The sequence below is a fragment of the Haemorhous mexicanus genome, chromosome 2 (assembly GCF_027477595.1).
Source record: "Haemorhous mexicanus isolate bHaeMex1 chromosome 2, bHaeMex1.pri, whole genome shotgun sequence".
NCBI classification, from domain to species: domain Eukaryota; kingdom Metazoa; phylum Chordata; class Aves; order Passeriformes; family Fringillidae; genus Haemorhous; species Haemorhous mexicanus.
In genome coordinates, this window is record NC_082342.1 from 11,006,939 (window position 1) to 11,030,626 (window position 23,688).

The 23,688-nt window shown below is 40.7% G+C and overlaps 1 long non-coding RNA gene across 1 annotated transcript in view; it reads right to left on the bottom strand.

Annotated features, from left to right (window-relative positions):
• LOC132324243 (uncharacterized) overlaps positions 1-10,182 on the bottom strand; it is a 28,342-nt gene extending 18,160 nt beyond the window's left edge. The window contains exon 1 of the long non-coding RNA XR_009485550.1: positions 10,052-10,182. This is a non-coding gene — a long non-coding RNA (uncharacterized LOC132324243). The remainder of the gene's footprint in view (positions 1-10,051) is intronic.
• Positions 10,183-23,688: the final 13,506 nt, after the last annotated feature.

Here is a 23,688-nt window from a genome sequence, read left to right on the forward strand (position 1 = left end):
TGCCATTGCAACAAACAGGAGCGGCACAAGCCACCGAGCTCCTGTGCAAAGTCTCAAATCCAAGGTAAGCAGAATTTAATGTCCCAGTTGAGGACACCAGGAATGTGCATCACATGTAGGCCACTGGCAGGCAGCTCTTGGTAACCAGTCAAGTTGGTTCCTGTGACTGCCCTGGAAATACAGACCAATGTTGAGGTACAACTTGTCCTGTATTTAGGAATCTAGGTTGGAATCATCTAGGCTATGAGAGAGTGTTATAGGCACTACAGCAAATCCTTGCTGAGGAAGCTTTCTCTTCTGCTGAGACCAGGTATAGAATAGACAGCCGGTGTTTAGGAAGTTAAATTCAGATTAATTCCATCCAACATTGACTTTTAGGAGAAGCAGTTATTTAGTTACTACTGTGCCAGTGATCCAAAATGAGACCTTTGCAAGTATGGAAGATTGCAGACTCAATTTTAGTTGATTGAGGTAATTAACAATATCTTTGGACAGCAATTTACAGTACCTCCCTAATTACTAGGAACAGTTTTCCCCAGTCCACCACAGATAGATCCCTGAACCCGTTCAGAAGAGGAGGGTCCTCCCACACTTTTATTTTTTTTTTTTTCCCTGGGAACAACTCCCTGATTCTGTCAAAATCTGTGGACTTGAACTACTGCAGTATCAGAGCCCAACTGCGACATCTGCACATGGGCTGGACAGCCGTGATGTGAATGAAACAAAATCCCTTGGAGAATTCCAGTAACAAAGAAACCCATCTAGGCATATAAACATCACCCATAGTCAAAGGCTCTGTGACCTGACAAGAAATCATTTGGATTTGTTAGGGCTCACATCCTAATATCAATGCTCACCTATGTGAACATTGGTATTAGATGGTACTGAGCAATTATCTTTGTGCTAATGTCCAGACAACAATTAATTGGGAAAGTGAAACCATTGGTGGGCATGGAAAAAAGTGCTGTGTTAGATTCTTGTGTGGTATTTGTTCTCTGCCATGTTTTCTAGAGCCTTCTCATTTATCTTTTCTCTAGTGTCTTTCATGAGCTAAATATAAAAGTGGTGTACAAAGGGTAAAAATATAGAGTCTCTCATGCTTCAATGAAAATGTTCAGGTGTAACACTGAAAAACATGGTTGAAAAAAAATCTTTGCCTTCCAGCATGGAAATAAATGCAACATAAGAAGATAATTAAGCAAAACACTATGGCCTGTTGCTCCTCAAAACAAAAGCAGCAGTGGTCAGGAAGGTTTTGCTAAGTAACATTTTAGTGAGGGAGAGGAAACTCAAAAAGAAGTAGCAGGCCATACATAGACAGCTTAAAGAAGCACTGGAAATGCACCCTTGAGAGAAGCCTTCAGACAAAATTCTGGGCTGAGAGCTGAGTAGCAGAAGGCTGAAAATATAAGAAAAACCCCACCTGTTTAAATTCTCCCATGTGCAAATGAATGGCTGTGGTATAAGTTTTGTGTAAAATACACACATTAAAAAAATCAGCAAAGGTAACCACTCTGCAGATCATTTCTTTTTCTAATTAAGTCGCATGCTTGAAAATTAAATAAATTTCCACACAAGGGACCAAATTGTTATCATAAATATGGCTTTATATAGGACACAATTTTTCTACTGTTCATTCACTACAATCTTATGTTTGCTTGTATCCCTAATAAAAATAATAAAGATACCCCACGTTTTGATAGTACAGATATATGGTGAATATATGTTACTTCTAAAGTGCTCACCACATAAATATTTATCATACACTTTTTTTTTCTGTGCAAGATCTGCATTTAACTTCATCAATTCAATTTCATTTTAAAAAGACTAAGCCAGCATATTGAACTGATTTCTGGCACAATGGTAAGATTTTTTTTTCTTTACTGTCATTTTAATTCATTATATTACTGTGCTATTTTTAAAAGGTCCCATTTATATTGTACATTGCAGTTCCAGAGATTAACAGTTGGAAACTAAAGATTAATTTACAGGAAATGCAAGAAAGGTAGCAAAGTGTAGTGCTACGAGTTTTCTTTGAGGTTATTTTGGATATTATACCACAAGATCTTTACCATGGCATATTCTGTGCAGTTTTGATTTTAAACTTTTAAAGTCGGCCTAACTATTCTTGACACTTCTGTGAAATAACAAAAGTATACCATGTCTTCTGCTAAATTACAGCTTCATTCTATTTTATCAAATTCATTGCAGGGTAAATTCTGCTTACAATTTAAAACAGGGAAATGAGTTGCTCTCCTGTACCAATAGTAAAGCTCAGAGTAGAACATTGCAATATTTCAGTTACAATTACAAAAGTGAACCCAGTGCAGGTGAACAACAGCTGAAATTTATCACCACCTGATGGCTGTTCAGTGGACCATGTGAAGGGAATTAACTTGTCTGTCCAGTTTGGAGCTGAAAACTCTCTGCATTCCAGAACCTGCCACCAAACCTGGCACATTCATTGGCAAGACATCAAGGTTTAGGTGGGTGTTGGCGACACAAGTACTGCTGTGCTTTTAACTGCTGACAAAGTGCAGGACTTGATTTGTCAGAGAAGATGGCAAAAGTATTCTAAAGTTTTTTAAAAGCCCAGAAAACAAACAAACAAGTAAAAAAACAACCAGCAGACAGTTACAGCATTTGCACAAATTTTCTCAATTATTTTTTACTTGGAGTCATGGGCCTGGGCACTGAAAAGAAAATCTGTCTCTAAAAGAATTATGTTCACACAAGCATGGGTTATGGTCTTGGGGCAGAAATTAATGGGTGAGATTCTCTGGCCTGTGTGATACAAGAGGTTAGACAGAGAGATCATGATGGTCCCTCTGGCCTTTTAAATCTAGAAATCTGTGATCAGTAGATGGAAATCAAACTGTTTGCAAAATCAGGCAATTTCTCTTTTTTTGTTTGGTCTACACAGTGGCATCTGCACCTGACATTTTATGCTGTAAAATAATACAGAGGTGAATAGGCTATTCTGCACGTGTGTGGGCATTATCCATTCCCATAGAAAGCTTTCTGCATCCTAGGCTGTATCACAAGACCTCTTTTAGGTCCCCTTCTGCTGTCAGTATGGCAGACAGCACTTTATCACTTGAGTAATGGAACTGCGAGAGGAAGCAAAATAGATCCGTCAGTGCTCTGTGGATTTTAGGCTTGCACTTGAGGAGTACATGGGCAAAGGCAAGGTTATTCTCTCTCTCTCCCTGTTCTTATTCTCTCTTCTCTCACTCTGATGTATGATCAGGCTCCTTGCATCACCAAAATAAATGAGAAGCAATTTCCCCACCGATATTAGGAAAGGCTGGATGGGGCTCTGAGCACCCTGGTCTAGCGGAAGTTGTCCCAGCCCACGGCACAGGGGTGGGGACTAGATGACCTTTATGGTCCCTTCCAACCCAGGCCATTCTATGGTTCTGTGATTCTATGATTACACATGTAACTACCAATTTTCTAACCACTGTCAACAAAAGTAAGTTTACCAGTCCTCCTGACTGTTCTGTTGGTCATGATGGAGTGGAAGCAAAAACTGACAGAATTAGTTTGGACAGACTGGATTTTCATTTACTAAGGCTTTGATTTTTTCAAATGAGAAAAATTCCATAAAAAAAAAAAAAAGAAGCCATAATACTGTCAGTTGGATAGAAGATAGCACTGCAAACATAAATTGATAGACTGCCTATCCAAGTGAAGCATACAATTAGTTCTGAATACCTTTCTTTCAAAATTGTACTGATAATTGGCAATCTTATTCACCTGAGTTTGCATTTGGCTAAATGACAGAGAATTCTATTAACTGATGCATTTTTTTTAAGTTCATTTTCAAATAGCAGGATTTACTATTTGTGAGAGGCCAGTTTTCTTTCTATTAAAAATAGAGAAAATTATCAAAACTATTCTGAAGGCATGAGTCCCATTCCTAGTACACAGTGTTTATCACAAGATTTAGGATTTTAGAACATGTTTAGGAGTCGCAACTCGAGCTATGTGAACAGCAATATCTCCCTGTATTGACCACCTCTTTTTTGTCCTAGTTCCTGCTTATTTATTTTCCTCCTCCCTGTATGCTGGCACCACTCTGCATCTGATCATGATGGGAAGCAGCCTTAAGAACTGACAGGGCTTAAAAATCCAACCTAAACTGAACAAACAATAAAATCCAAACAGTAAAAGGGAAGAAAAAAAAAAAAAAAAAAAGAAGCTTATTTCTAAACGTATTTTCCAGGATCTGGGTTCTCGTGGGGCAATGGATAGAGCCATTCTGGCAGAGCAGAGGAAGGTTACCCATGGGGCATGACTCCTTTGACTCCTTTGATCTGCTTCAATCATCACCTCTGCCTGGAAAGAAGGTGTCTGGACTGTCTTCAGGCTTCATGAGTGACTTATGTAAGGAGATAATTTCAGCCTCTCTAGTTTTGCATGACAGGTATTCACCCTCTGCACTTCAGTAACTGGGCCATTTTCTCCTTGCCCTCGCTATCCCATCACAGTTTGCCACAGGTAGGTTCAGAATTTGATGGTCAAGTTATTCTTTTTAATGTACTTTATTGCCATTGATGAAAACTACAAAAAGTAGGAAAGACTGGCACTGTGTACTAGATGCTACCTGCAGTGAAGGAGAGAATAAACCCCCAGTACAGGATAGAACTGGCTATTATCTCTCCAAGCTGTTCTCAATGTCTTCTGTTAGTCTGGAAAAGAACAGGATAATGGAAAGTTGTGGACTTAGCAAAATAACAACTCTGAGGAACAGCTTTTAAGATCAGAAGCCTGGCTTCTGTTTCCCCTCTTAGAACACACGGCCATATGATGACCTAGGCCAGGTACTTCCTGGGAAGGTGGGTGGGGGGGGAAGTTTTAGAGCCTATTTTAATCCTTCCCCTCGGTGACACCTCATTGTTTTAGACTTGTAGTGATAAATGTGATAATGAGTAATGACATCTATTCATGGAATGTGTGAAAGCAGGTCTGAAATGTCAGGATTCAGCGTGAGGAAAATGTGTCTCCAGCAAGGTCAGCTGCATTGACTTACTTCAGCCCATCCCTCATTAAAACACAGTCTGGATTTCTCGTAAGTCTGGGCAGAGCACATTCTCCGTCTCTCTGTCTCCTTCCCCCTGTGCCTGCAGATTTTTTAGATGGTGCTCAAAGGCCAAATTATGGGAATTTTCAAACTCATTGTTCCCCATTAAAATGCTAATTCTGCCTGTGATTCCTATTGTTTAATCCCTTGAGTGCACTCGGACACACAAGACAGAGTGCACATTCTGTGAAAGAGCGCTCACCCCGTGTGTTTCCCGTCCCACTGCCAACAGCCATCCAGGACAAATGGTGTGGCTTGGCGAGGGGACAAGAGGCTTCAGCGAGGTGCAGCAAACGAGCTGAACCCACTTGTCATGCTGACTGTGCTTCTGGCACACCCTGGATGCACCTCCTCTCCTCCACGCTCATCACCAGAGTGCCAGAGTGCTTTCTGATAGTGCAGCAGCCACAGCACCCAACTTCTGGCATATCCTTCTCCTCTCCCCCTGCCCCCAGGAATTGAACCTGTGCAGAGAAAAACCTTTGGTGAAGGGAGTTCTTTTTTATGAAAGCAAGATAGGGAAGGATGATAGCTTTTAAAGTCTTTATTAGTGCTGTTGTAAATTCATATGGAGCAGGGGCAGTGGTCAAAAAATGTACTTGGAGCAGAAGGTAATGGAAGGATATGATGGTTCATGGTCTCTGGGGTATTTGACTCTAGAGGGTTGGTGGAATCTTGTGGAAAGCCTTGATCTGAACACCCCGGTGCCACAGACCTAAAAGTGCCAACAACAGTCCTGGTATATTGGAATAAGACCAAGATTTTGACCGCTGGTGATATTTTGGGTTCAAAATATCACCAGCAGTCAACACCAACAGCAGCAAGCTGAGCCTCTGAGGGTAACTACTGTTAGATGACATAATTGTACTTCTCCATTGGTTTTGGTTTAACTTTTGTACACCTTAAGGCAGGTGAGACCAGACACTGACCTTTGCTTCCAAAGAAAAATTAAGATGTGACATTTTCACCTAGAAAACAGGATCTTTCCACTTACCATGATCAGCAAGGGACTTCATTTGCCACCTATGCATGTGCCTGGCAGAAATAAAGATGCCTTTTTTGCAAGAAGAGGGAAGGAATCACAGATAATGAATTAAAATCTCCATGACTGAACTATTTTCTGCAAGACTGTGTATTCTCATTTTCATTCGGATACCTATCACTGTAGAAGACATCTTCGTTCCACTGTACAATATTTTGCCATTTTGGTTACAACCATGATCTAAGGATAGAAGTGAGGAAAGGGAGAGGATGCAACATTTATTAAGTCAGATAATATTCTGGAAATTATGCTTCTGGATTTGGCCTTAAGGGATGACAAGTCCAAAAGCATCTCCATTTTATTAAACTTTATTAGTTTGTCTAGGAAATATGTACTTTTTTCCAAAATACTGCCATTAAACTCTCCTTATATTTTTTGTGACTAGATCTAGTCTTTTAGGTCTCTGTTAAACCACTGATAGTTCTTCCCGCTCTTCTGACTTCAGTAATTTCTTTATACTTCCTGAACCATTTGGTTTATATTCCATAATAAAATTATCATCCATGCTTGGCAGACACTGCCTGAGAAGACTCTGCAATACTGCATACATGCTCACTAGCTAGTTTAAAACTGTATTTTGACAACACTGAGTGGCTTATTGTGTCTTTTTGTTTGTTTTATATTAATTTGTTCTGATTATTGTTGCCTTAAATTAACTGTCAGGAACTTTGGCTATATCCAGCTAAAATTATATTTGATCATATGCAAGTAGGCAGGTAATAGAGTTTAACTCTTAGGTTTGAACCTAACTCAAGGAGCCTTGCAACTGAATTGTGCTGCTCTCTGGAAATGTGCACTCTTTTATTCTGTGACTTCCTGGAATTTATAGGTAGGAGAATCCCTTCCTAAACTGTGTCCATCGTACAGACCATCCATGTCATCCAGCATCAGGTAATTAACACTAAGGTGATTTGCCTTGCCTTTTAACAATGAAAGATAACCTCTTCTTAAGTTCATCAAGAAGAAAGGCAAGTTACTTAATTAGTATTGTAAGGTCTGGGTAATAGTTTGCTTTCTCTAAGCACAAATCTGCCTTTTGAAGATCTCTTTGCTTTTTATCAGTATTTTTCAAAAGCAATTACAAGAAAAAAGCCAGAAAATCATATTTAGGAGTAAATAATTTACATATTTTTAATGCTACTGAAAGAACAAACATCTGTACAATTGTTGTAGGCAAATATAAATTATCACCCTTGAAAGACAAAAAATATAGAGAATGTTACATCATCTTTTTTTTTTTTTTTGCTATTTCATATGTTTAATTGCAATAATTATCATTCTTTTCTCAATAATTGCAGTTAGGACATGGTAAAAAAAATCTGTTAGACACAGGCAAAACATCAAATCATCACACTGTGTTTGTGACTCTAATCCATATTAGTGTGACAGGATCTGGCTTTAACATAAATGTACCAGAGATGTAAGAACATGTTATAGCTCGAATACATACAGTAGACGTTGCTCAATCAAGTCTGTGCTATTTAGAAAGTGCTTAGAGACTGTTTTCACAAACTGATGGGATTCACAATGTATTTTCTTTATAATTTTCAAACACTGCACCCCTTGAGTACAATCATTTGTAGCATCATAGGGAACAGCCATGTGACTATAATGTCCATGAGGAGGAATAAAAAAAAAAAAGCAAACCTAAGTTTGCTAACACATCTTTTATTGGTCTAATTCTCTCAGGCCACCTGTTCTGTAGCTGCATAAAACCAAACAGCTGTGAACTCAGTGAACTCCAGGAAAGTGCATGAATCCAACACTGCAGATCAGGAGCCTGGATGTGACCTAACTCCAGTTTCAGAAACAAAACAAATAAAAAACCAAAGTGGTGTTTGCGTGACATTTTTAGTGGTCTGAAAATCTGCCATATCATGTTGCACTTAATCTGCAGCTGACAGCATGTCCCGATCCTGCCTGCCCTCCCAGCCAGCCCCATGGTACCCCCAGCTCCCTGGCAGAGAACCAGTGCTCTGGCACCAGCTGCAGTGGGCTTTGTTCGGGTCGAGCCAGGTGATTAATGCAACTCACCTTGCAGCCACACAATCATTATACCTGCTGGAGGAAAGGAAGAGGGGACACACAGCCAGGCACAAGAGGATTGATGGGGGACATTAGCTCTTTCATTAGCATTTCCCCATTAAATGGGGCAGGTTAACATGAAAATGGATGCTGAGAAAAAGCAACACTTCATTTCCCTGGTGTGTCAATAATCTGTATAAAGCACTAACAAATTCCCACATGCACTAAAGTCAAAATAAAACGATGTGGTCACAGGTGAGTATCATGTTTGGTAAACTTTTAAGTGTGAATGTGTCATAACCAGAGCAGAATGATAGAAAAGGGTGAAGATATGTTGTAGAGTGCAACAGTATGTATAAAATATTACACATGCATCAAAACAGAGTGAGATTTTCCATGCACTTCAGTTCAATCTCACAGCTTGGATAATTGATTTGGATGCTGCTTCAAAAATCTGCTTCCTATTTAAAGCTAAAGACAGAACAGTTGAGACTTCACACGAGTCCCTCAGCATGGACCTCATTCACACATTTTATAAAGTAACCACTCTGACAGCAAGGACCAAAGGACAGGGTCCCAAAGTCTTTATGTGCGAGCTGAGTGTCATTTCAAAGAAAAGAGAGTCCTCTAGCGGTGAATTCCGAGTTTTACGCTCCACGTAGCATTTGAAGGATTTAACTTTTAACTGGGTTTCTAATGCAAAATATATCCGAGCTTACAAGTCCGTACTGAAGGTACGGTCAACATTTTAATACCTACAAGGTCATGCTCATTGTCAGCTTCTTTGACAAAGCTTCTTGTTCCTTTTACTCGGGCTTTTTATTTTGTTCTTTGCTTGTTTTTTTGGTTTTTTTTTTTTTGTTGTTTTTTTGTTTGGTTTTAAGGAGATTACAGCTGTATTACAAATCAACAAATATATACATGCTTTAATAATCTTATTTTTTCTGCTTTTAAAAAGAACTGTCATCTGATAAAGAAGGGGAAGGAACCACTTGTTTTAAATGACTCTCCCAACAACATGAACCACCAAACGAAGCGTTGGCAAATTGCTCAAACACTCTTGCAAATAGCAAATATGCTTCCAGGAACAAGAATTGGTTCACAAGTAATGTACCAGTAGCAGAAAGTTAAATTAGCAGTGAATATCAATCACAATGAAGCACTCAACCAGCTCTCGATGTGACACAACTTGAAGGGACACAATGTACTTTGAAAGGGCACTGATGTAATAGGATGAGACACGGTGACCTTTGTATGGTTGCCTTATTTGCTACACAGGCAGCAATCAAGCAACTATAAACAGCCCTGAGATTTTGTTCCTGACCTCTCCTGAACATTTTTCATTTAATAACGTGTCAGTGGCTTTTACATTGTCCCTTCCTGTTTGGACTGCACAGAGGTGGGGAAAAGAGAGACCAAGACAGATGGCAAAAGCCTGATCTGGTGGAGAAAGGCTCTCCCCTGTGAAAGACCTCTGTGACTTACAGGGTTTAGGACACAGAACCTTTACTTGTGTCAAGAAGAAGAGCCAAAGCAGTTCAGTTCATATTCTCTTATTTTTCTCTGACATATTTCATCTTAGTCTGGTGTTCCTGTTACCAGTCTTTTATCTTCTTACACCAGATAGGGAATTTCCTGTGCAGGGTGCAGCCTTTACTGTACCAAATGTATTGACAACTCTTGCAAATTTATCCCAAGACCTGCAATTTCTGGAAATATTTGCAGAGACCAGCTTTCAGACCATAAAGTTTCAAAAGAAATGTCAGCTTTTGTTTAAGGAAAAAGGGAAGGTAAAAAAAGAAAAAAAAACAAAAAACAAACAAAAAAAAAAGTTGAAGTCTCCATATCTAGAGTGTAAATGCAAAAATACAGACTATATTAGTCTGTTTCATACTTACTTTTAAAAGCCCTGTGGCACTGCTCAGAGGCTTGAGCTGTGATTTCCGACTGTCTGGAGCTGCCAGTTCTGTGCCTGTGATAATTTCTCATGTGGAGACTTTATTCTCCACCACACAGCTCTGGCCACTTCTGAGTTGCAGGGCACAAAGTGAATTTGGCAGACAGCAAGATCTGTCTGTGTGCGTCAATCACGCTTACTAAAATGTCTCTCCTTATTCATTACATCCAAATGCTTTGTGAGTAAACTAAGAGTGAATCACAGAGCAGAGGATGTTCTCATGGTTGGAGGGCACAGTTTGGTTAGAAAAATGGAGTAGGAACACCTAATTCCCACAGTATTTTTTTCCCTCCTTGCCTTAAATGCTGAAGTACTGGGAAACATATTCTTCAGCAGTATTCCTGTACATTTGCTTTTCAGTATTGTACCTGTGCTATCTCCCCTTTAATTTCCTTCCATGGCAACTATGTGCAATTGCTCACCTGGGCAATTGGAAAATCTGAAAATGCAAAGACAAAATAAGTGTAAAACAATTTTAGAATTTAGAATTTAAAAATTTATAATTTTTCTTCTAAGTTCGATGATGGTTAAATAGTAAAATAAAAAATCAAAATAAAACATTGTAACATCAAAAAAGAAAACATTATAAACACAGTCTTTACACTATTTTTCTTCACCTGTATTCCTAATATTTTGCACCCTTTTCCTCTTTTTTATATTCTAGTAGATGTCATCTCTGAGTGTATGTGCAGAGACACAGGACTCTGGCAGTAACCTGTGTTCAGTCTCATTTGCTGTCATGAAAATTCTCATTGGGCTAATTTCATCCAATAAGAAAATTGAAACCTACCTTAAATTACATGAGATTTCTCAAGCAAATTTTAGCTGGCAACAAAGTACACTGCCATTCCCATGGCTTCTCACGGAGTTTTCAGCTCATGAGTTTTCTGGGTCTCAAGCATTTCCAAAATTACAAACTTTACTCTAGCAGGCCTCATCTCCCCACTCAAAGCAGGAATAATAACAATTCTTCATTGCCCCATCATTACCTTAATATGCTAAGCTTATGCCCAGCTTAATCCTTCATTAGGAATGGAAGGCACACCTAACCTATGGGGTAAGACAAGGAAAAAGAAAGATCTAAAATGCTTTGAATAAATTTGTAGAAAATGTACTTTGAGTTTTTTGAAGCCTAATTGTGCTGTGCTTCTAAGAGACTTTGAGGGCTTTTCCCATGGATCCTCTGAAGACTTGATCACTAAAAAGAAGATAAATTAGATTACAGCATAAAGTGAAGTCTGCATTTGGTGCTTTGGGACTGCATGTTATACGGTGCCAGAGGTTTCCACAAGAGTGAGCAAGCTGTGAATGCAGCATTATCACAGAAAGTAATATAAGCAGAGCAGACAGAGTCACTGAGAGCCAGCAAAGCTGATTTCAGGTCTTTTCCTCAATTTCTTATTATGGTTTTCTCCAATGAAAGACAACCACTACCTCAGCTTTTACTGCTGGTGCCCTAGAAGAACCAGAAACCACTCCCTTGCACTCTGTTTTAATCCATTGGCTTGCTCTCACCGCCTCCTGAAATGACAGCTACAAGAACTCCTAGACTGAGGCATAGAAAAGGGAAAAAATCAATTTTCAGTATGAAGGAGGGTTGGAGGCCTAAGTTTCAGTGGTGGACTGGTGTTAGGGGCTTTTTTCCTTTTCTCAGGGAATTTTCTTCCCATTTGTTGTCAGGGAGATGGTGAACAGACAGTGATCTAGAGACCAGATTTAGCTGAAGCCTTACTTTTGGAATGGTGCTGGGGGAGGGGGGAAAGCAGGGTGGTTTTGGCAGTTTCTTGGCAGGGTGGGGAGCAGTTTTTGCATGGGTGGGACTGTGGTGCTCCTTCACCTTGAACCTCTCCTGCACAGCAGTTTTCCACACTGCCACGGGCCTCTGCCTGCTGCTGGCTTGTGAGCCCATTCCAAGAGTGGAAGAGAGTCCTGGCTGCTCCATTGACTGAGAGTTCATCAGCTGTACCTGCTGGGAAACCATCCCAGCCCATGTGGGTGCCTGGGGAAGTTGTCCCTCACCCCACTGAAGCTGCAGTGTGGAAAGCTGCCTGGAGCCAGAGCAGCATCCCCACCAGACCTCCTCTTTGAGATGAGGGAGAGAATTCATCAAGGACTATCCCAGTGGAGGAGAAGGAAGATGATGATGATGATGACAATGAGAACAGGTAAGTGTGAGGAACCAATTTAATCTTTACTTATGCCTCAACAATGTCCAGCTTTATGTTAGAAATCCATTTTCTAATGTGGGATGAAAATTACTACACATGTGGGGAGCCTTAAGACATGCCACGTGCATGAGGCAGCTGGGCCATGTGAGGGGGCAGAGACCACTTCTCAACGTCTGATTTTCTGAAAAAATCTCTTTGCCCAGGATTCTTCTGGGAAGCTGACAAGCCTCAGAAGAAAAGGAAAACAATATTATCTCATTTTCTTCTCCCATGTTTTGCTGCTTTGAAATGTGTTTGGACATTGTTTACCACAGGTGGTTGTTTCATTGGTTTCTGGTGCAAGCTGTTTTGACTCATTGGCCAATCATGGCCAAGCTGTGTTGGGACTCTGGAAGGAGTCATGAGTTTTTCATTATTATCTTTTTAGCTTCCTGTAAGTATCCTTTCTGTGTTCTTTAGTATAGTTTAGTATGGTATTCTTTAATAAACTCTAGTATCATAAAATAATAAATTAGCCTCCTAAGAACATGGAGTCAGATTCATAATTTCCTTCCTGCTATGGGGAACCCAGCTAATATAAGAACCACTGACATTAGGGTCTCTAAGGGGACAGCCCATTTAGAAAATGGAGGGAAGCTCTGTCTCTGGGATGACTTTGCCTGGCAGCCCAACAGGGGAGAGAAAACTTCCACCACTGAGCTGCAAGGAAACTCCTGTTGCCCAGGAAAAGTTTCCCATAAAAGCAGTAAACTGCGCCACAGCTGGGTTCCTGTTGTTTGGCTAACACACCTTGCAAAGCAGGTGTTATAGAAGCACTGCAGCACTGTCCTGCTGGTGTTTCTGTTGGAAGTGCGGGGTTCCTGACAATGATCTTTCAGACAGGTAAAAAGCTGCTTCTGATAATTGTGAATTTCAGTGAGTGAATTTCAGCGAGTTCTATGAACAGAAGGTGACAATTTGCATCTGTGCAAGATGCAGTGCAGCAATATTTTCAGAACTAATGTGGTTACTACTATTACTTAATATGCTTTTTAAAACTTTTTAAATAAAGAGAAAGCACAGGTGTGGGGAAAACCATATTAGATATTTTCATCTGTTAATTCAACTGACTTCTAATCCACTTAAGAGTACCTGAAGTCACTAATATGAGTTAAGACCTTGATTCTACAAGCAGTGTGCAAAGGCTCTACTGGTAACAAATAAACTAATTATACATAGATATTTTAAGTCTTTGCATAGATATTTTCAGAATGGTGGCTTGTATGTATTGCTTCAGTTTCAAACTCAATAAAAAAGAATCTCTGTAAGATACAGTTAGTTAACACATCATACTGTACCACTACCATTGTGGCTATCAAAATTAGCATGGTTAGAAATGTAAAGGCTTAATTTACTAATGAGTAAATGCAACCCATGAAGTATTGCTCAGCTCTGAGCCACAGTTCCTTTTTGCAAGTTATTGTAGTTAGACTGAAGAGTTCAGTAATTTTTTATACAGTCTTTCATTTTCTTTTTGGCCATGTAGAATGTATGAGACCAGCTGCTGATGGAGTATTTTTCTGCTTCTGAGCCTTACTAGTTTAGAATATGGAATCTTTACTTTATATCCTTTATGGAATCTTTTTGGTTTATATCCTTTATGGACCTCAGTTTGCCATCAAAATGCTGCAGCTGAATTAGTTCTTGTGTGTTTTCAGATATCAAATTCAATCCAGTAATTCAACTCTTAAAGAAAGATGTTTTTTAGGGACTTCACAGCACAGAGTCATAAACATGTAAACTCTGGTAATAACAAAATTGAAACCTCTTTTCTGTATGATAGTGTGGTATTGCAATAAAGCCCTTTTTTGTTCTTGTTGTTTGTCTTTTTATATATATATATATATATGTAACATACATACATATATATACATAAAAAAAGAGAGATATAGTCTAGTAAAGAAGTGTTATTCCTTTTCCATATCTTTGCCTGCAAGCCCTGTCATTTCAAAGTTATAACAATTTGGTGGGAGGGAGTCATCTTTCCATCCAGGAAGATTCCCACCTTTCTTGGCAGACATCTATGTTTTAAACCAAGACAACTGACTAATGGGGACACCTTGTGCCTCATCATTCATATTGCAGTCCACTTTCTCCTCAAAAACAGGACAGTCTGTTGCCATGACCTTTTTCACTTTAACCTTTGCAGATTCTTTAGGTATCTGATCTAGTATGCAAGAGTGAAAAAAAATCTTTTTTATCCTAGTAAACCCATAAACTCAGAAAAAATACATAAAGCACATAAAACTTCACATGTACTAATGTGTTTCTTGAAACTACGTGGTGCTTGACATCACTCCATTTGCAAAAATTGTACAGTGGTACAGGTTAGTTTATTACCAATGCAGAACCCCTAACATGTATCACCTTTTTATTTGGAATGCCCCTTTGACCACACTAAACACTGTCTTTCCTTGATACTGGCAGTCTATATCTATCTGTACACAAGTAATTTTTGGTCATGTATTGGCCTTTCTTGGTTAAGACAGTTCTAGGTAAATTGCTCAAGTGAAGTGCAGAAAATATTGAATGGTTTGAACATGTGTTTCTATACTTTCTGCTGGAAGAACTTGCTTTCTGAGGTGCCCCATCTGTAATTCATGTGCTTCTAAAGCGCATGAGGTGGATTGTTCTCAACTATTATAGGCAGAATTGCGAGCAATATGGAAGATTCTCCCATGCCAGCTCTTACACTTTAGATTTGAAGCCCCCGCTGAGAGGACCTATAAAGGTTATGGTTACAGGAAAATTTCCTCTGGTTATTAACAGGTAGAACAATGAGCTTTGTAGACAGTCAAATCTGTTTGGGCTGAATCATCAGATCACTGGCAATCATGCTGACCAGCTTCATGCTCACTCTTTCCTCTTGCTAGTCTGACAGTCCGTAAACACTTATTGTTTTTTTTAATGCTAAGGGGAGAGAAATGCTTTTTTACTTTTAGTTCTTTTTTTTCCCATTGAATTGCATTCTGCTCTTCATCAACAACAGGGTCCTGACATAGCACAGTAGTATTATTAACAAATAATGCAGTTTGACCAAGATGAAGTACATGAAATGAGAAAAAAATTCATGTATCAGGCAATTCTGACAGATTATTAGCTCATAATGTACATCAACTGCTTGCAATATGTAAAGAAAATGAGTGCCTTATGAATGGTTTTCTGAAGACACATCATCAATCGTTCAATTCCTCAAATATATTACAAAGAAACCAGAATCACAATGTTTTAAGATCACTTGCTGGTAAAGGAAGCAACTCCAAAGTTCAGTCTCTGGCAACAAAGAAGGAAATGTGTCCTGTCCCATCCATCCATCCATCCATCCATCCATCCATCCATCCATCCATCCATCCATCCATCCATCCATCCATCCATCCATCCCTGTCTCCCTCCCTGTTCCCACCAGCTGAAGAAAACCAAACTTCTGTAGCAGGCAAAATGAATTTAATTAACTTACTTTCTGTCCTCTTCTTTTTCCCTTTTGTTACAGGGATGCAGAAAACTTCTACAATATGAGTGCTCTGGGCAAAATATAAATGCTTTGTAATAAAAAAAGAAATGCATAGGTAAGGAATCTGGGCTGGAAAAGTATCACTGCAAAATGTTATGAGTCTTAAAGCTCATGAGATACAAAGTAGAGGAGGTGAGGGGTTTACAAAAGAGATCATCTCAGACAATCCTTTATGCAGGCAGTGTACAGGGGGGAATTTAATCAGTTCAGAGGTGGCTCATTATTTTTATATAAACAACTCGTTTCCATTTCCAGCTAGCTGAGGGCTCCTGCTGCTGGGCACTGAAGGAAGCTCAGCAAGGGCACAGATGTTGAGAACTGTAGTAAGGTAACTTCAAATGATTTAATGTCTATACTGTAAGAGAGGTTAATTTATCATGTGAGAATGAATTCAGAAAAGAAGTTCTTATTTCTGCTAATAAAATATCTTCTTCCTAGAAACCTAGTTTCAGTTTTTCATGAAGGCAGCAATTTTTATTAATCTCTACCATTTGACTGACACATATTTCAATTTTCAGATGATTTTTCTGCAGTGCTGGAACAGTATATTAGCTGAAAAATACACTCTGGAATGTGAGTGTAAAGTATGCATCCATTATGCAGCAGCATCAAGGCAGAATTAGACTGCACTTTGAGACAAGATATAGTATCTGTCGCTCCTGTGAATGAGCCTTGATTAAATTAAATTCCCTACAGGGACAAAGGTTCAAAAGTTCCTGGTTTAATAAAACACGGCAGAAAATGTGGGAAATAGTCAAGTATGTGAAGCGTTAGCACTGTAAATGGTTCTGTTTTCCAAGTACGTGCACTTCCTCTGTACACAGCTACAAATACTTTGTTCTTAAATAACTCAGTGTTTGCACTACTCACAGAACGTGTGTGAAATATCCCTCAGTGGGCATAGGTACAACTTTGTGTACACTTGGAACGAGGAATAGAAATTTCAAGATACCACTGCAAACTGGAAATTCTGGGGCCTTTCATTGAAATATATTTAAAAATATAAAAGCCATATATTATTTATTTTGCTATTCAGTTCAACATAACTCTAGCCACATTTTCAGCCATTAGAGAGCCCTTTTATCTTCTCTGAAATCTTCCACAGATTACGCCTCAAAGAAAAGCTGAACTACTTGTAGCTTGGGAAGATGATGGGAGGTAATTATCAGAGTTCAGGGTAGGGATTTCACACAAGCATTTGATAGTGTTGAGCAAATATAAAACCATTACATAAACCAAATTTTATAAACTATATTATTATATAAACCAAAATACAAAATCATTCCAGGTCCTGGAATAGAGGATGATCTGCTCAGAGACAGCACTGATGATCCTCCTGCTACAATAGTTGGATGCATAAATGGAGGGAGATGACAGAGGTTTGCGGGTTTAGCCATCTTAACTGAAACTGTGGCCAACTGTAGTGCATGTTGTTGAACTTTTCCTGATTTTCCCATATTAAGGATTCAAATTGTTTGCTAATGTGTTCTGAGAAAAAACCTAAATGTTTTGATAAAAGAAGCAGCTCTTCAACTATTAATAATCTTCATGGACTGTTTTTCAAACTTGTTCATGTATCTGAATTTTGAGTCAAGTGGTTCAAGGAAAAAATAGTTTATTTCTCAGTCCTGCCAAGAGACAAAAATCCTACCCAGAACAACAACCACCACATAGAATTAAAATCCTTCCCCAGGCTCGTATTGAGACACAACAGCATCAAACACAAGAACCAAGTGGATAATTTTATACATCTTATTAATGTGTATTTCCACAATCTTTTTTCCTTTCAGTGAGTATCGGATTGAACCTTCAGAGGGAAGGATAAAACCAGGAGATTCATCTTCCACAGAAGAGCATAACTGATCACCATATCCACTGTGAATTCTGTCAGGACACTGTCAGCCCTAAAAGGTCTTAATTGTTCTGACCAGCTTCCCTGGAACCACGCCCCCTTCCCCCCCCAAGACCTCCTCTGCCCCTGTTCTCTAACAGGGATTCCCAGGTGGGTCCCAGGTTCAGGTCATCACCTTGTCTCCTTCCTGCTGTCCCTGGATGGCCCTGCCCCTGGTTCATGCCTTCTCCTATGTCTGGGCTCCTGACAGACGCTGTCACAAGCCCCTGGCTCTGCTCATCCCAGCTGGTGAGGGCATTGCCTGTCCTGGAGTTACCCTTGGCCCCTGGCTCATCCTCTCTTGGGACCAGCCCCACTGTCACTGTTCCCTGACAAACAGGACAAAAGTTTACTGAACTTACAGCAAGGTAAGTTCTGGATAACCATTAAGAAAATTTCACAACTATGCCTTTTTTTTTAAGGTCCCTTCCAATCCTAATTTCCCAGAACCTGTGAGGTGCTTGCAACAGACGCAACTGAATCTAAATTCACTGGTTATAAAGCTAAGGGATTTCAGGTTTTGTTGTTTGGTTGTTTTTTTTCCCTTCTTGATTGACTCCAGGGTGTATTTGCATGGCTCTTCACAATTACAGCTGACACCTCCTCTTCAAAACTCTGTGGAATTGCTGCTCTGCAGCAGACCTGTAACTGATATTATAACAAAATTTCAGTTAGCTGACAGCTTTGGCTGACAGTGGTGGTCCCACTAACCCAGCAGCTCCTCTTTAGCTTTTCTCACAGAATACAAGTGGATCTGCAGAAAATCTGCTCTTGATGCCAGTAAGTGCATCTTAAGACTTTTCTATCTGCCACTAAGGTATATTCTGGCCATTTTCAGAAAAAAAAGTAGACTAGATAAGCCCATATGGGATTCTCATAAAATCTGTAACATTCCAGAGTAACAGATTTTGCTATTTTGCAAAATACCACTGCAAGCTTTCCTGCACAATGCATTTTGTATGCAGGCATGAATAAATTTTCTTGGTACTGAGATACCCAGCTGGGGTGTCTTAGGCCACAGCTTGTGTGACACAGCACCATGGCATCAACATGACGGCTGCCTCCGGACAAACATGTTAAATTAAAATAATCATGAGCACAAACTGGAAAATAAATGAGTTAGCTTTGTATTTGCAATGGAAATCAATCAGGGCACACGAGAGCTTTCACTTTGATGTTCTCCCAGATTTGTATAATAGCTGTTTTGATGTTTGCCTGAGACATGCCTCCATATTTTTCCAGCCCTGTATCAGGAAGGTGAATACAAATGTAGAAGCTGACTCTCTCTTCTCCTTCACTTAAGTCTTCCATTGCATATCAATACAAGGAAAGCAACCCAAAAGATATATTACTTCAATTAAAGAAGTCAGGTACAGGCAATATGATGAAGTAGGAGATAAGCACTATGTGTACGGTCAGAGGAACTATTCTGGTTACAGCTGAGCTGAATCAATATTTTACTGCCACCACCCACACACAAACACCCCCTCACCTCCCCAGAGCAGCTTGTTTTCACCTTTAGCTGCTCCCTTGGCCAGAGATCCCTGCCATTGGGTTTGGATTTCATTTGCTTGTTCCAGTTTGAACAGGTGGAGGCATGCAGGCTCTAAATCAGTTCTGAGAAATGACCCAACAAAAAAAGAAGAAAGCTCTTCATAAGAAAAGGGTTGTTTCAAGCCAGCTCAATCTGTTGGCGAGAGATCAACCAGGCAAATACTTAAATGCATAGTACTGAGAGATGAAATCTTTGTTGGCCTTGAGGTGTGGAAGGAGAAAGGGGTCAGGGAGATAAAAGATTTCCTTGAATCTGCCACCTGCAGCACAGCTCGTATCTCCATTCTGTAAGGTAAAAAGCATTACCTAAAAGACAGAAATGAGAAGGAGATTCCCTTTATGGCACCCTCATTAGCTGTCTTATTCTCAAATGACTGAAAGGACTGATTAAATCAGTTTTAAGACAGCATAAAAGAAGTCAGCTCTACTAGGGGCTCAGCTCTATCAGTGTGGGGTTTTTCTGCAACCAAGAAGCTGAATCCAAGTGCTGCTAAATTAAGATATTAATGAAGTTGCTTTAGATTATGTTTATTATCAGGAATTTGTTAGCCTCTCCTTTGTGAAATGACATGCTTTTAAACTTGTCAAGAAAAATATTTGTCGCTTTAAAAAAATCTCCAAGAACACATCTGTAATTATTAGTGTTCTATGCTCTTCATCTTACCGCCTGCCTTCCATGTCTTCTTTGATGAAGTTTTCTCTAGCATTCATGAATAATTGACACTGTTGATGATTTTCCTTAACGTATGACATCTATCAAAGACCTTAAGAGAATGGCAAAGATAAAATAGCATAGAGTATAGTTTCTTACCCAGAGGAGAAATAAAAAATTCCAATTCCTGAAGATGCATGCCAGCTAGGATAAGTTTTTCATTACTATTATTACCTTCCTTCTTTGTCTATCTTCCTTTCTGTTTTTGTTTGTTTGGTTTTGGGTTGTTGGGGGTTTTTTAACAGTACTAAGGTTTGATCATTCCTGTTAACAAGCAAGGCAACACTTGAATTCTCCTGTACATTTGGGGTTCTGGCTTTTGTAGAAATATAAAGTACATTCTTGTCAGTAAAAATTTCTTCGTGTAAAAAAGTTGTCAAACATTGGAACAGGTTGCCCAGAAGTGGAGTCACCATCCCTGGAGGTGTTCAAGAAATTACTGGATGTAGCACTCAGTGCCATGATCTAGTTTTCAGGCTGGAGATCTATCAAAGTCTGGACTGAACGATCTTAGAAGTCTTTTCCAAGTTATGATTCTGTGATCCTGCCTGAAGGGACTTCCTGCTAAATTTTCTGCCACTAAAATGAAAGGAAGGGGCTGATTTTCCTGTCAAAGAAGAAAACTCAGTCTTGTAAGTTATGACTTTGGCTTTCAAAAAAAAGGCCCAGTTTTCCTAAGATGAATGCTTCCTTATCAGTGGTCTGGGACCCACAAACCCACAGGGTCACTTTCCAGTTCATCATGTGTATACCCAAATACCGCCCACTAGCTTGGGTATGAGTGGGTTTTTTTTCAGAACAAAGCAGAAATACTTCTAGCTTAATCTTTGAAGGCAGTCTAGGTATTACATGGTATTGCTTCTCTGTTGTTTATACTGAACCAGATCCTTTTCATGACTGACCCTGTGTCTGAAAGTGAAGGGCTGACCTGTGTTAGTTCCAGCAGGAGTTACACTGGCTGCCAGGTTTAATCACACAGGACCAGGCACTGCACACTAAAAAAGGAGAACAAAAGTTACAAGATTCATATGCTCCACAAACTCACTGTTGTCTTAGATTAGTTATGAATATTTAATCTAGTCATCAAAACAATATGTAACTTCTTGAGAACATCAGTGGCTTGGCTGGTAAAAGAAATGGTCAAAAATGGTCTTTTGCAAGGTGTTCATCTCAGATTTACACTGTGGTTTAACTTGTAAAAATAAAAAAATAATAGCACTGTCAAAAAAATAGACTGAGGGTAGTCTCTGGTAGTTGCTAACACCTCAGGAGAGAAAAGAATTAAGAAGCTATTCAAGAAGATTGCAAGATGCCTAGTACTACTGTAAGTCAGGAATAAAAACCTGAAATTAGGTGGACGGCAGTATTTGCAGGTCTGTGTCTGAAAAAGGACACAGATGTTGTATGCTAAGACCGAAAGTAAGGTTTTAGAACTAAGGGCCCTCTTCTGGAATTAAACAGGTCTAGCATTATGAAGGCAGCATTTTTTTCTGACTAGAAAGTGCTATATTAACAGACAGTATAATTGTCCCAAGGTAGACCCACTCCACTGTATTAAGAAGGAGATATTACTCAGGGGGTGATGGGAGGGTTTTATTTGGTGGCTTGTTTTATTTTCTCAGCATCAAGGGTGAGATCACTGTCAAATGCTGTGTCCAATTCTGAAATTAGCACCTCCGAAAAATACAAAAAAAATTTGGAATGGCCTCAGAGAAGAGCTCTGAGAATGACTGAATCTGGAAAGGCCCGAGAAAGAAAGAAAGAAAAACTGTGTGTGCCAGTAAGTATATAGTAGATTACTAAAGGTGCATATAGATAATTAAACCAAAGGTTTGTTTTGTTTTTCCTAAAAAAAAACCAAACCAAACCAAAACAAAACCGCAAAACAACAAAACCAGCTTACTCAGGATTTCCCAAACCACGCAATAGTTCAGTTGTTTTCAGTCCCTGATGTTACCTCCAATGGGAACCGTGGTTTTGTCAAGAAAGAGCTGGGGTGAGACCCAAACGATCAAAGGCCAGGGCTGCCCAGCAGGGCAGGTGAGAGACGCAGGGCAGCTCCTGCGGTCACTGCCCAGGCACAGCAGGACACACAGAGCCCGCCTGCTCATCCGGAACGCAGGACAGCTGCTCCCAACACGTGTGGGGCCACACCTGGGCACGGGGGTAGCAGATGACTGCTCCAGCCGTAAGAAAAGGGCTCAGCTCTGTCTTTATTGCCTTTCCCTCAGCCTTCCTTGCCCAGGTACTGCCACGGCTTGTGTCCAGGGGCTGAGCTGGGGTGAAGCAGTGGCATGGGAGGGCACAAGGGCACGGGTGAGCCAGGGCTCTCTTGTGTTCAGGGCACTGTCACCCCAAAACAAGCTAATCAGCGATCGTGTTCACCCTCACAGCCCGCAAGGCTGGCTGTAAATCAGCGAGCCTGACCTATGAAAGCCTTAAATCCGTAGTAAGCAAGTATTTCCTTCACCTCTGGAACAGGTGGATTGACTTAACGGCATTAACTACAAACATAGCTGCCTCTCAGGCGCCTCGGTAATCCCCTGGAAAACACTGCAGTGGGTGAGGCAGGGGTGTGCTCCCCGGAAATTTACAACGATGCCTTCGGCGGAATCAGCAGCGAATCCCAAATCGCGCTGGCCCGACCGGGGGCGTGAGGGCACCGTGGCACCCCGCCACTGCCGCAGCAGGCTCAGATCTCGCCCCAAACCGGTGCAACACAACAGCCCGGAACTTCCTCCTGGTGGCTTTCCTCATAGTGGGCTTTCCCAAAGCCGGCTCCTCCTCACGGCTGGTGGATGCTCCCGCCACGAGATGGCGGCCCGGGCCGGTGTTGTAGGGCCGGGACCGCCCTTCTGCTGCTGGGGCCGCCCTGCTCTGGCCGCCCTTCTCCTGCCGGGACCGCCCTACTACGGCCGCCCTTTTCCTGCCGGGAGTGCCTTTTCTGTGGGGGTGGTTATGCTGTGGCTGCGATCGCCCTCAGAGCGCAGCCGCCCGCGGGAGCCGGAGCCGGGCCAGGTTCGCTGCGAGCCCCGTGCGGAGCTCGGAGCGGGAGCGCTGTGTGGGCTCGGTGTGTGGCTGAGGGGGCTGTGCGTTTCGGGAGACAGAATCACAGGGTGGTTAGGGTTGGAAAGGGTCTCTGAGATCACCCGCTCCAAACTCCCTGCCAGGGCAGGGTCACCTGGAGCGGGTTTCCCTCCTTAAAGGGAGACTCTCTGCGCTCCCTGGGCAGCTGCTCCAGAGCTCTGCGATCTTCTTTGCAAAGTTCTTCCTGATGCTGAGGTGGATCTTCTTGTGTTTCAGTTTATAGCCGCTGCTCCTTGTCCTGTTGCTGGGTACCACTCAAAAAAGCCTGGCTCGAACCTCTTGACATCTCTTGGCTGTATATTTGTATGTACTGATGAGCTCCCCTCTCAGCCTTCTCCAGACTGAGCAGGCCCAGCTCCTGCAGTCTCTCCTCAAAAGAGGGATGCTCCAGACACACCATCAGCTTTAGTCAGATGGGTATGGACCTGTAATTATTTTTTTTTTTTAACTATTAAGGTCATTGAAGATGTCAGATTTGTGAGGCAATAACACTCTTACTATGGTGCCATTAGAATACTGCCTCGGGGACATGCAAATGTAGAGAGCTAGCTTGTGTAAATTCCTCATGGTAGTGCATTTAGCTGGATTAGTTCCTTCAAACAAATCTCCTCAGGCT